At 45.3% G+C, this 11,036-nt stretch overlaps 1 protein-coding gene across 1 annotated transcript in view; it reads left to right on the top strand.

Moving 5' to 3' along the window:
* Positions 1-2,306: 2,306 nt before the first annotated feature.
* The window catches only part of EVA1B (eva-1 homolog B), a 148,874-nt gene continuing 140,144 nt past the window's right edge, over positions 2,307-11,036 (top strand). The window contains exon 1 of the mRNA XM_086956465.1: positions 2,307-2,822. The gene's annotated coding sequence lies outside the window, so the exon portion shown is untranslated. The remainder of the gene's footprint in view (positions 2,823-11,036) is intronic.

Here is an 11,036-nt window from a genome sequence, read left to right as displayed (position 1 = left end):
GGGAGTCTGGATCTGCACTGTTTCAGGCTGAGAAGGACATAGCATGTTTAACGCCTCACCAGAGGGTTTAGAGGAGGGTCCTATCGGCTGTGGCAATTCCTGGGATATCACCCATTGGTGTTATAGTTGCATCCTATCATCATATTCAAGTTTTCTGATATCAAAATGGTGATCTTGTGGATCCAGTGAGTACTCATGTCTGAAGCCCGACAGTCCAGTTTTCAGATATGGCTCCTTGAAATAAATACTCCCAGTGACAGACTGTAAGTATCAGCCCGACTCCAGCATTGCTTGTCCTACGACCTTCAAACTGTGACCAGTTTCACCCACAGTTGCCCTAGACGCAGCCTATTAGATTCTGAGTCACCTCTTCTGATTGGATATCAATACTCTGTGCCAATGGTCTTATGGATATTTTATGTATTAGCTCGCTGTGGGGTCGTTTTTAGGTCTGGCCTGGTCACATACATACATACATGGGGAAATAAGTCAGTACTATTAAAGTACTTGCTCTCTCGCACTTTGAGTGAAGGCCTTTTTACCTGCATGCATGTCCATATCCGCCTAAAAAAGAAGTGCTTGCACGTCTGCCTAAAAAAATTTACTTGAGAGGAAGGTCTTGAGTACAGTACTTTACTTTGCCAATGTGTTTTTCTTTCATTACTTTATCCATTTTTTTCTCCTCCTTTTGTGCTTATGCCATCAGCTTAAAATATTCAAATCCAATAGTATCTATTCTTTGTCAATAAAAATCATATTTTACTGGGATGGTCATTAAAAATAAAAAAAAGAGTTTCTATACTTGGTCTGTACATCTTCCTGCTATGATGCAGCAATACAGTTTTTATTAAAATACTATGCAATTTTTGGGGGGGGTTAGTTGGTGGGTGTTACCAGGTTTTTTTTTTGTTTTTGTATGTTCTTATGTAGCACTCGATCACCTGGGGAGGTATCTCGGTGCTTGCCTTGGGAACCCGTCCTGGCTTTTCCCTGTGAGATAGCCCCTACAGGGCATCCCCAGGGTGGAAGCCAGGCATCCCGCCGCGGGGGGCCATTGTGGAGATTAAGCAAGCTTAATGCCCAGAGTTGCAGAGTGTGAACCCATGATTAGGTCAGGCACCAAAGCGAGAATTATCGAGTCCGTGGACGTTTGAGCTCAAGACCCTGCCGCGTCGGGAATTGAACCCTGGTAACGGGTCTGACCTCTGCTTCAGGGTCTGCCTGCTCTAACCAGTGAGCCACACTTCTCCACACAAAAGGTCATGACCCGATTATGAGTTGTGGCAAAAACCAAACCGGTGGTTTCACCCAAATACCACCTGGATCCAAGTAGTGTGTTGTGTGATTGGTTTTATGCTCTTTCCCTTATAGGTTTCAGGGGTAGTAGAATCCCCAGATGTAGTTTTCTGCATCATATATACTGAGAAAATAAGAACTCATCTTTGGCATTCTTTTCTTTTATTTGAAGTCGTGTGCAGGAAAAGAAAGACACCCGACACGTGTTTCGCCCGAAGGCCAACAAGCCAGGGCTTTCCCAATGCAGGAATTCTTATGCCGTTGTTGTGGAATATAAAAGAACGGTGCACAATAGAAAGCGTTAATCGCTCGGTCCAACTGTGGTCCAAATGCTCCTGGGAGCAGCCCTGGCTTGTTGGCCTTCGAGTGAAACACGTGTCGGCTGTCTTTCTTTTCCTGCACACGAATTCAAATAAAAGAAAAGAATGCCAAAGATGAGTTCTTATTTTCTCAGTATATATGATGCAGAAAACTAAATTTGGGTATTCTACTACCCCTGAAATCTGTATTGGGATGAGCATAAAACCAATCACAAAATGCACAATTCTTTGTTTTTTTCCAGCATATGGTTGACACACTTAGGTGGCTTGTTTTATTTCTTTCACCATTCTTTTTATCTTTGTAGCATATGCTTGCTATAAGTAAGTAAAAATAACAATTGCACCAGTTTGCCAAGACCATGCCTATTGGCTTTGCCAATCCTTGTTTTTAGGTCAGATAGTCCGTTGCTTGTAAACGGACGACTGTCACTTAAAGCAGCTAATCATGCGCCTTTGGTCATTTACGCGGTCTCTATCGAATGGCAACACATTTCAAGAAAAAATCCAATATATTTCTAGCGGGTTTCCCACCTAAAGCTTGTTTCTCCAGCAGACAGGTGATCTTTCTTTCCCTCTCGGCGTTTATTTTTCCTGCCGTGGGTCCGGTCCTTTTCCGCCCCACCCCTCAACCCAAGGACGTGGGGGGTGTTGGGAGGAGTCCCTCCCAGGTCTGAGGCCCGACAATTCTTTACTGTGCTCCGGCATCTGGCGGGAGGAAGTGACCGGCACTTTCCACTCTCGGCCGGTCCCAGGCGCGGGAGCCAGAGGGGGCTGGAGACGGGGGGGAGCTGGGAGAGCGGGAAGGAAGCTGGCGCTGCCGGGCTCTGTGCTGGGGTCCCGGCGGCAGGGAGCACGCGAGACACCGTCGGCTTTATTTGTCCAGACAGAGGACCCCCTAGACCTGCTGGAGAGTCAGGGAGATTGTAATAAAACTTCGAGACAGCGCCTGATACGGCATTGAGTGCTGCTGATTGGCCATTTAAGTAGAAAGTCTGAGAGGAGGGGGTACATCTATGCTGTGAGAAAGAAGTGTCACCGCGGTAACATCTTTGAGGCACGTTTAATAGGCCCAGCAGAGACCATCGCCCAGAGCCCTCTCCTCATCTCACTGTTCCTTGGTGCCCTCCTTCCCGAGGTCGCTAGAGGGCGCTGCTGCTTCCGGTGCATTTTGTTCTGCAAGCACGGGACACCCCGTGAGTTCTAGAGGTAAGTCTCAACTTCGAAGTATGCCAGCTTTTTTTTTGTGGACAAGAGATTTATCAGACACTTCTGAAGGTTAACACTTCACGCGGTCAATCATCCGAGTCCGCTGGGGTAGCGCCTTGAGGCTGCAGCAATGCTGCTGCTCTACTTGTGAAGCGACAGTACCACCAGCCATATTACTGCCGAGTATCCACACCAACAAAACTGTGGTGCAAGAATGTCGAGGGAGAGAAAGTAGCTAAAAGGAAGTGCATGTAGGGAAGAATACGTTCACTATTAATTCCCATAGGTGCCAACTGTCCCTTTTTTGCAAGGACTGTCCTGGCAAGTTGGAGACTGTCCCTGGTAATATTGTTGCAGAAACTGTTCCTCTTTATTACACGCAGGCACGCAAACAAGCACTTTCTATCTGCAGCAGCCCGGTGCTGCAGCTGCTAAGAGTCCCGGATATTGTTTTTCAAATCTTGACCTCTATGTATTCCTAAGTCCACATCTACTCACCTTGAAGATATATAGTACCGCGTAGGGATATATATGTGGCGCTAGGTATAGACAATTAAGACGAACCTGTTAATATTTTATTTCCGGTATTCTATCCCCGATATCGAGTCCTTCTCGGTAAAACTGCTATGCCTGCCATGGGACAATGGCCACACTTGTCAGCACTGTTATTCCACTTGTAATTAGAACAAGTCACTATTCTCAGCAGTGCTGCTATGCTTGTAATTGGAGCATGCCCACACTTCTCAACAGCGATGTTATCGTTGTAACTGGATAATGTTGTACTTCCTATCAGTAATGCTACTTGTGCAATGGGTCATGGCTCGCACTTCTCTTCAGGGCTGTCGTGCTTGTAATCATGTAATATATGCACTTCTTAATGAGGTGCTGTACTTGTAATTGAACAGGGTGCCCACGTCTCAGCGGGGCTGCAAAACTTGTAATGTCACAATAAGCTCACTTCTCAGCATGGCTGCTCTACTTGTAGTAGGGCAATTTAAAGCTGCTATTCTTGTAATGGGATAATTCTGTATGCGGGGCTGTCATATTTGTAAGATACAATATACACACTTCTGAATGGGGCTGCCATACTTGGACAGTATGCAGACGTGTCAAGAGCTGCAGGGCTGCTAAACATGTTATGGCACAATATGCACACTTCTCAGAAGGGCGCACTATGCATATTTTTGCTGTGGGCTGCTTTACTTGTAATAGGACAATGTTTGAGCTTCTCAGCAAAGTAGCTATACATTTAATGGACCAATGCCTGCCCTTGTCAGATGGGTGCTATCTAAACGTAAAAAGTGAACCCTTGCACAATTCTCACCATTGCTGATATAGTGGTGATCGCCTAATACGCAAACATTTCTGCGGCACTACTATACTTTTTATGGTGCCAAAGGGCCACACTGCTGTCATAGCAGGACAATACACCCCGTTGTATGACGTTACAACGCATACTTTTACAACGCATTTTTTACAACGCAACATCCATTACAACGCATTCCATTACAACGCATGCCATTACAACACATTTTTAAAAACTACCTTTACAACGCATTCCATTACAACGCATACTACTTTTACAACGCATACCATTACATTGCATGTATGGTAAGTATTGGATAGTGTAGGGGTAAAAATTACTATTCTAACTCCAGGGGTTGCAACAGTAGGGTAAGTGTTGGATAGTGTAGGGGTAACAATTACTATTTTAACTCCAGGGTGTGCAACAGTAGGGTAAGTGTTGGATAGTGTAGGGGTAAAAATTACTATTCTAACTCCAGGGGTTGCAACAGTAGGGTAAGTGTTGGATAGTGTAGGAGTAAAAATTACTATTCTAACTCCAGGGGGTGCAACAGTAGGGGAAGTGTTGGATAGTGTAGGGGTAAAAATTACTATTCTAACTCCAGGGGTTGCAACAGTAGGGTAAGTGTTGGATAGTGTAGGGGTAACAATTACTATTCTAACTCCAGGGTGTGCAACAGTAGGGGAAGTGTTGGATAGTGTAGGGGTAAAAATTACTATTCTAACTCCAGGGGTTGCAACAGTAGGGTAAGTGTTGGATAGTGTAAGGGTACTATGCGTTGTGATGGTATGCGTTGTAATGGTAGGCGTTGTAATGACTGGGTTGTAATGACATGCGTTATAGTGGTATGCGTTGTAGTGTCATGTGTTGTAATGGTTGCGTTGTAATGGCATGCGATGTAATGGATGTTGCATTGTAAAAGTTTTGTTGTAATGGTAGTGCGTTGTAACAGTTGTGTTGTAAAGGTTGTTTCACATACACGCGCACCTCAGCAGAGCTGCTATACATTTAAATGGACAGGAGGCGTTCTTCTGAGCAGAACAGCTACAGGTGTAATGGCACAGTACACTCACTGCTCAGTAGAGTTCTTCTACTTGTAAAAGGACACTGTTCTCAGCAGGTCTGGTATACTTCCTCAGAACAGTGAGCATACGTCTCAGCAGTGCTGCTATGCTTGTAATTGGATGTTGCCCTTGTAATCATTGCTGCTAGTCGTGTAATAGGACAATGTCAGCACTTCTCAGCAGAGCTGTTAAACTTGTAATGCCACAATATGCACATGTCCCAGAATCTCTGATTTACTTGTAATAGGCAATCAGTACACTTCTCAGTAATGCCTTCACTTCTGAAAAGAACTGCTGTTCTTGTAACTGGAGCATGTTAACACTTCCCAGGGGATCTGCTGTACTTCTAATTGCGCAATCTGCACACTCCTGAGTGGGGGTGCTGGACTTGTATTTGGCCTTAATGCACTTTCCTCAGCAGGGCTTTTAAACTTTCAGATGATACTCTTCAGACCGCTATACTTGTGATAGGGCAATGTGCAAGCTCCTCAGTAAAGCAGCCATACATGTAATGGACCAATGCCCGCAGTTGTCACTGAGGCTACTGCATAACTGTAAAAGTACACCTTTCACAAATCTTCTCACAGCTGCTTTATTTGTGATTGCCTAATACTCAGACTTTTCGGTGAGGCTTCTATACTTTTTATGCGGCCAAATGCCACGCCCTTGAGCAGAGCTGCAGTATTCATTGTGGGTCTATTACACACACCTCAGCAGGGTTGCTGTACTTGTTGTGGGCTATTACACACACCTCAGAGGAAGTGCTGTGCTTGTTGTGGGCTTTTACACACACCTCAGAGGAAGTGCTGTCCTTGTTGTGGGGCTATTACACTCGCCTCAGCGGAAGTGCTGTAGTTTTAAGAGAACAGGATGCACCTCTCAGCAGAGCTGCTATACATGTAATGGTACATTACGCGCACTACTCGGTAGAATTGGTATTGTTGTAAAGGGAAAATGCTCTCAGTGGCGCTCATACACTTGTAAAAGGACAGTACATACTTGTCAGCAATGCTGCTATACTTACACCTAGAAAATGCCACCTTCCTCAGCAATTCCGCTACACTTGTAATTGGATAAAGCCACACTTTTCAGCAGGACTGCTACAGCTGAACTTAGATGATGTCACCCTTCTGAGCAGCTCTGCTATACTTGGAATGGGTCTGGGCCCACTCTGCTGAGCCTAGGCGCCATGCTTATACTGGCACACAAAGAATACTTCTGAATGGGGCTCTATTTGTAAATTGGCAGTATGCAAGATTAGGAAAATCTTCCCATTTCTCCCTCTGGACTCTCGGAGGACGATCATTCATGCCCTTATTACCTCCCACTTGGATTATTCCAACAGCTTAAATGTGGGAGCACCGGCATATCTTATCAACCGGCTGCAGATTTTGCAGAATGCGGTTGCTAGGCTGATATGTAACATCCCTTATCGCCATTCAATTACCCCGCATCTGCGGAAACTCCACTGGCTCCCGGTGCCCTCCCGCATCCAGTTTAAGGCCCTGGACTTGTCCTTCAGGGCTCTGAAGGGTAAGGGACCAGTGTACCTTAGACAGAGGCTGGAGCTGGTGCACTCATCCCGAGCACTTAGATCTAACCACCTCTGCCGCCTATGCCCCCCCCCCCCCCCCCGTTTTCAACGCTCTAGAAAAGGGGGTAAAGCTTTTGCAGTGGTTACGGCCAAGCTCTGGAACAATCTACCGCTAAGTCTCCGAATTAATGAATCTGAATTTCTGTTTAGGTGCAACTTGAAGACCTGGCTGTTTTCCAACCATTAGCCTATATGTGTTTTTGCTGCTCAGCTGTCTACAGCGACGGGACACCCCAATTGGGGGTAGCTGCGTGCTTAACAAATTTCAATATTAATAATAATGCACACTTGATAGGCCCTTGTTATGAGGGGTCTTTTAATTCCAATGGAGCAGGTGACATCGGTTACCGCCCCATTGGAATTATAGGATTTAGGGGGCCTCATTTATGAAAAGTGTTGCATCGCTGTGTTAAAAGAGCGATGCAACACTTTTCAGTGTGCCCTCCTGGCAACACCTTGGATGCGCCATATTTACTGTACGGTGCTCCATGTCGCAAGGATTTACAGATCCGTCAGTATTCCTGAAGTATCTGCAGGCGCAAAAGTGGTGCATTGCTGGGGTATGTCTGAAAACAGTCACAACTCCAGCAATGTGTCCTTTCACATGGGGCAAGTGCCTGCGTCACCTTCGCCTGCTGTGAGGCAGGCGTAAGGATTTGATGCAGTGTCGTCCTGGAAGTGTCGCAGTGAAATCTCATAGATTTCACTGCATCACTTCTACGAGCCTTTTCTGCACCATAACACCCACCCTGCATACATTTTACCTGTCACAGGTATAATGTAGCGCAGGGATTTTCAAACTGACACATCTGCCTAGATGCGTCACTTTGTAAATATGGAGCAGTGTGGCCCATTTTTTACGCTGCTGCAGCGTCACATAAAGTGACGCAACAGCGGCGTAAGGGTCTCATAAATAACGCCCATGGTGTTTAGCAGATCTGCTTTTATTCATATCTCTGTTTGAAAGAAAAAAGACTTGTGGGGGGGATGAGAAATCACCGGTGGGGCTGGACCAAGACTTACTGATTACCCACTAACTCCTCATGTCTATGGGGACCCTGAGGGTCCCACTTGTAATGGCCTAGATTTCCTCCACCCCCAGAATTATTGGTAGGCCTGTATCTGTAACTTCAAGGGTGGTGAAACACCAACTACGTTCAGGGTCCCTTGTAATGAGGGCCCATGTAGGGTGGCGTACTCCTAGTGAACAATACCCGTGCTTCTCTGTATGGCTGTTGTACTTCGAAAGGCATAGCAAGCACGCTTCTGCAGGGCTGCCATGCTGTTGATGGTACTGTAGAAACACTTCTTAGAAGGACTCCATTGGCACAGTACGCACACTGCTCAGTATGACTGCTATGCTTGTCATAGGATAGTATGCACACTTCTCAGCAACGCTGCTATGCATATATTGGGCCAATGCCAACACCTCTGAAGAGAAAACATATCAATATATATGTGGGTTGCTACACTGGTAACTGCTCAACATTCAAGCTTTTCAGCTGGGCTGCTTCCTCAGCAGGGCTGCTAAAGGTGTAGGGGGCAGTGAACACAGTTCTCAGCCGGGCATACTGTACTGATGCGTATTTGTCTGGCACGGGACTTTTAACATTATTTTTTTGTAATTTCTGCACTACTTTTTATGTCCTGTTGAATACATTTTTTTGTGCTTTTCTGTGAAAACATATTGTCTAATGTAATACTATTGTTTGCCATCGCTACCTCCAGACTCATGTGCCATTTCGCTTCAAGGGTCTTCCTATGATGAAAATGATGTTGTGCATAGTGCCGCCCCTCTTCCCTTTAGAAACTGAAAACGATCTTTCACCCCCCTTACCTTTAATTTCTTGTAAATTGTCCAAGTTTAGTAACACAGCCTGTAATCATTTCTGGTTTTACTCATTGGATATGAGAGTCACGCTTTAAAAAGGGCAGTTTCAGACCCACTGCTGTAGAAATTGTTTGATTAAATTAATAACTACATGATGATGCATGTATAATTGATGTAAATCTCGCCCCTCCCGCACCCCAAGGGCTGCGGGGGTTATTGTTACGCCACTGCGCCTTACCCTCATGTGAGCTCAGGCCCTACCTGCCCCCTTCCTTGGCACAGGAAGTTGGGGAGCAAGGAACACTCCTTCCTGCCAGCCCAGAGGCTCTGCCCAGAGGCTGTGAAGTGACTTGGGAGCACCAAATGACAGTGAGGCCCTGTCACATCCGGGCACAGCGGTTCATTACTAGTACACCACATTACATGCCCTGGCCTTGATTATGAACCAGGTGGAGCAGCATTACCATATCAAATTCTGGATTTGTTTACATTTCACCGCTCCAACATCTCTATGCCAGTGATAGCAATTTGTTCTTTTTCCGGCATGGGGGTCATTTATGCCTCCACAACTGCAGTGCTGTTTAATCAAGCGCTGCCTTGCAGGGGTGAAGTGTCCCTCTGCATAATTAACGCGAGGCAAAGTCCTCATACCGGAATTCTGCCCTGTCTCATTCAGAGCGGGTATATGTTCCCACAACTGGTTTTCCTGAGCCTCACGCAACGTTTTTTTTGTTTTTGTCTGCAGGGATGCTCCCCCTGCCAGAACGTACCCTACTTTCCTCCCCTACTCCCCAAGCTACACTTCTCCCCAACAACACACTCTGAGGCTAAATCATACATTTATCACTTGGTCAGGGCAGATGCTAACGGCCACATGCATCAACCTATTTAGGAAGTGCAAACGGTGCGAATCGGTAAATTCGGCCGTTTGCGATTCCTAAATAGGTTTTTTGGATGCATCAATTATTTTTGGCAAAATCGCTATTTTTAGCAATTTCCAAAAATGCAATTGCTTTTAAGGAATCGCAAATTTGCGATTCCTTAAAAGCAATACATGATTGTTTTTAAAATTGCGAATTCGCAATTAGGGGGTGCAAATTACCACGAGGGTGAACCTCGTGGTAATTTGCGAAAAAGTATTAAAATGCTTAAATTAGCATTTTAAACACTGTCATGTTACAGACACACATGTCCTTAGGACATGTGTGTGTGAAACATGCACTTTAAAATATATTTCAGGGGTGCAGAGGGGGGTCCTTTGGACCCCCCCCTGCACCCATGGAATGCATTAACATTTTGCGAATCGCTAATTGAAATTCGCAAAATGTCAATGCCTTCCCATTTATTCCTATGGGCCTTTTGGCCCGCAGGAATAAATGGGAATTGCGAAATCGCAAATTAGAATTCGCATAATATTTGCGATTCGGTAAAAATTGCGATTTTTACCGAACAGCAAAAATTATGCGATTAAATTGTTGCATCCCGTTTTGCGATTCCCTAATTTTCGCAAATAAGGAATCGCAAAACCTTACATTGATGCATGTGGGGGTAAATGTTCACATTAAATCACATAAAATTATGAATTTTCTCAGATTGTACTACAGGTAAATCTGGTCCTTCACGGTAATTCCTCATTTCATGGTGCTTTACGTGCAATTCCACAATACTGGCACATATGTGCTGCATGGTTATGGTAAATTACCAACCCGCCATGACCATGCACCTCAGAACCAGGTCCTTTATGCTGTATCTCCTATTGTATAAAAATATGGTATAGGTGCTCAGCACTGGGCTTTCCACAGCAAAATATATGTAGCACATGATAGCTGTAGCTGTTAAACCACAACCTGCAGAGGGCTTCCGCCTGCTATGCTGGTCTGATAAGCGTCTAGCACAGGCAGGGACTACCTAAAGGACAGCTTCCAGTCCGGACACACACTCCAGTGCACTAGTGTATCATATTTTAGAAGAACCTATATAGCACTTAATACCCAGTGGTTAGTTTGTAAAAAATAAAATAAAGTGCCTGGGCTCTCCTCAGGAGGCAGCTTGCACCAGCCCATTTCTCCTGTTATCGCTGCCTAAAACAGAAGTAACTACTAACCATAAAAGTGGGGAAAGGATGTGGTGTAATGGCCTGAGCAGCTGACCCAGATACCAGCCTCGGCGTTGGTTCAACATCCTGTGATTCTGGGCAAATCATAACATAAGGCGCAACATGTGTATTTGTAAAGTGCACTTTTACCCCTAACATGGTACCTTGGTACTGAATAACAGATATTTATTGTTACCCAACTCAATTGTACTCATTTTATCAACCCCAGATGAAAGAAAGGCTGAGTGGACCCACTGGGATTTGAACCTGTGACTATGAGGTCATACACACGACCCAGCTGTGGATGCATTAGTCCACTGAGCC

This window comes from Lissotriton vulgaris, chromosome 2_1, assembly GCF_964263255.1.
Source record: "Lissotriton vulgaris chromosome 2_1, aLisVul1.2, whole genome shotgun sequence".
Taxonomy (NCBI): Eukaryota; Metazoa; Chordata; class Amphibia; order Caudata; family Salamandridae; genus Lissotriton; species Lissotriton vulgaris.
Note: the sequence above shows the minus strand (reverse complement) of the source record. Positions and strands in the feature narration are given on the sequence as shown.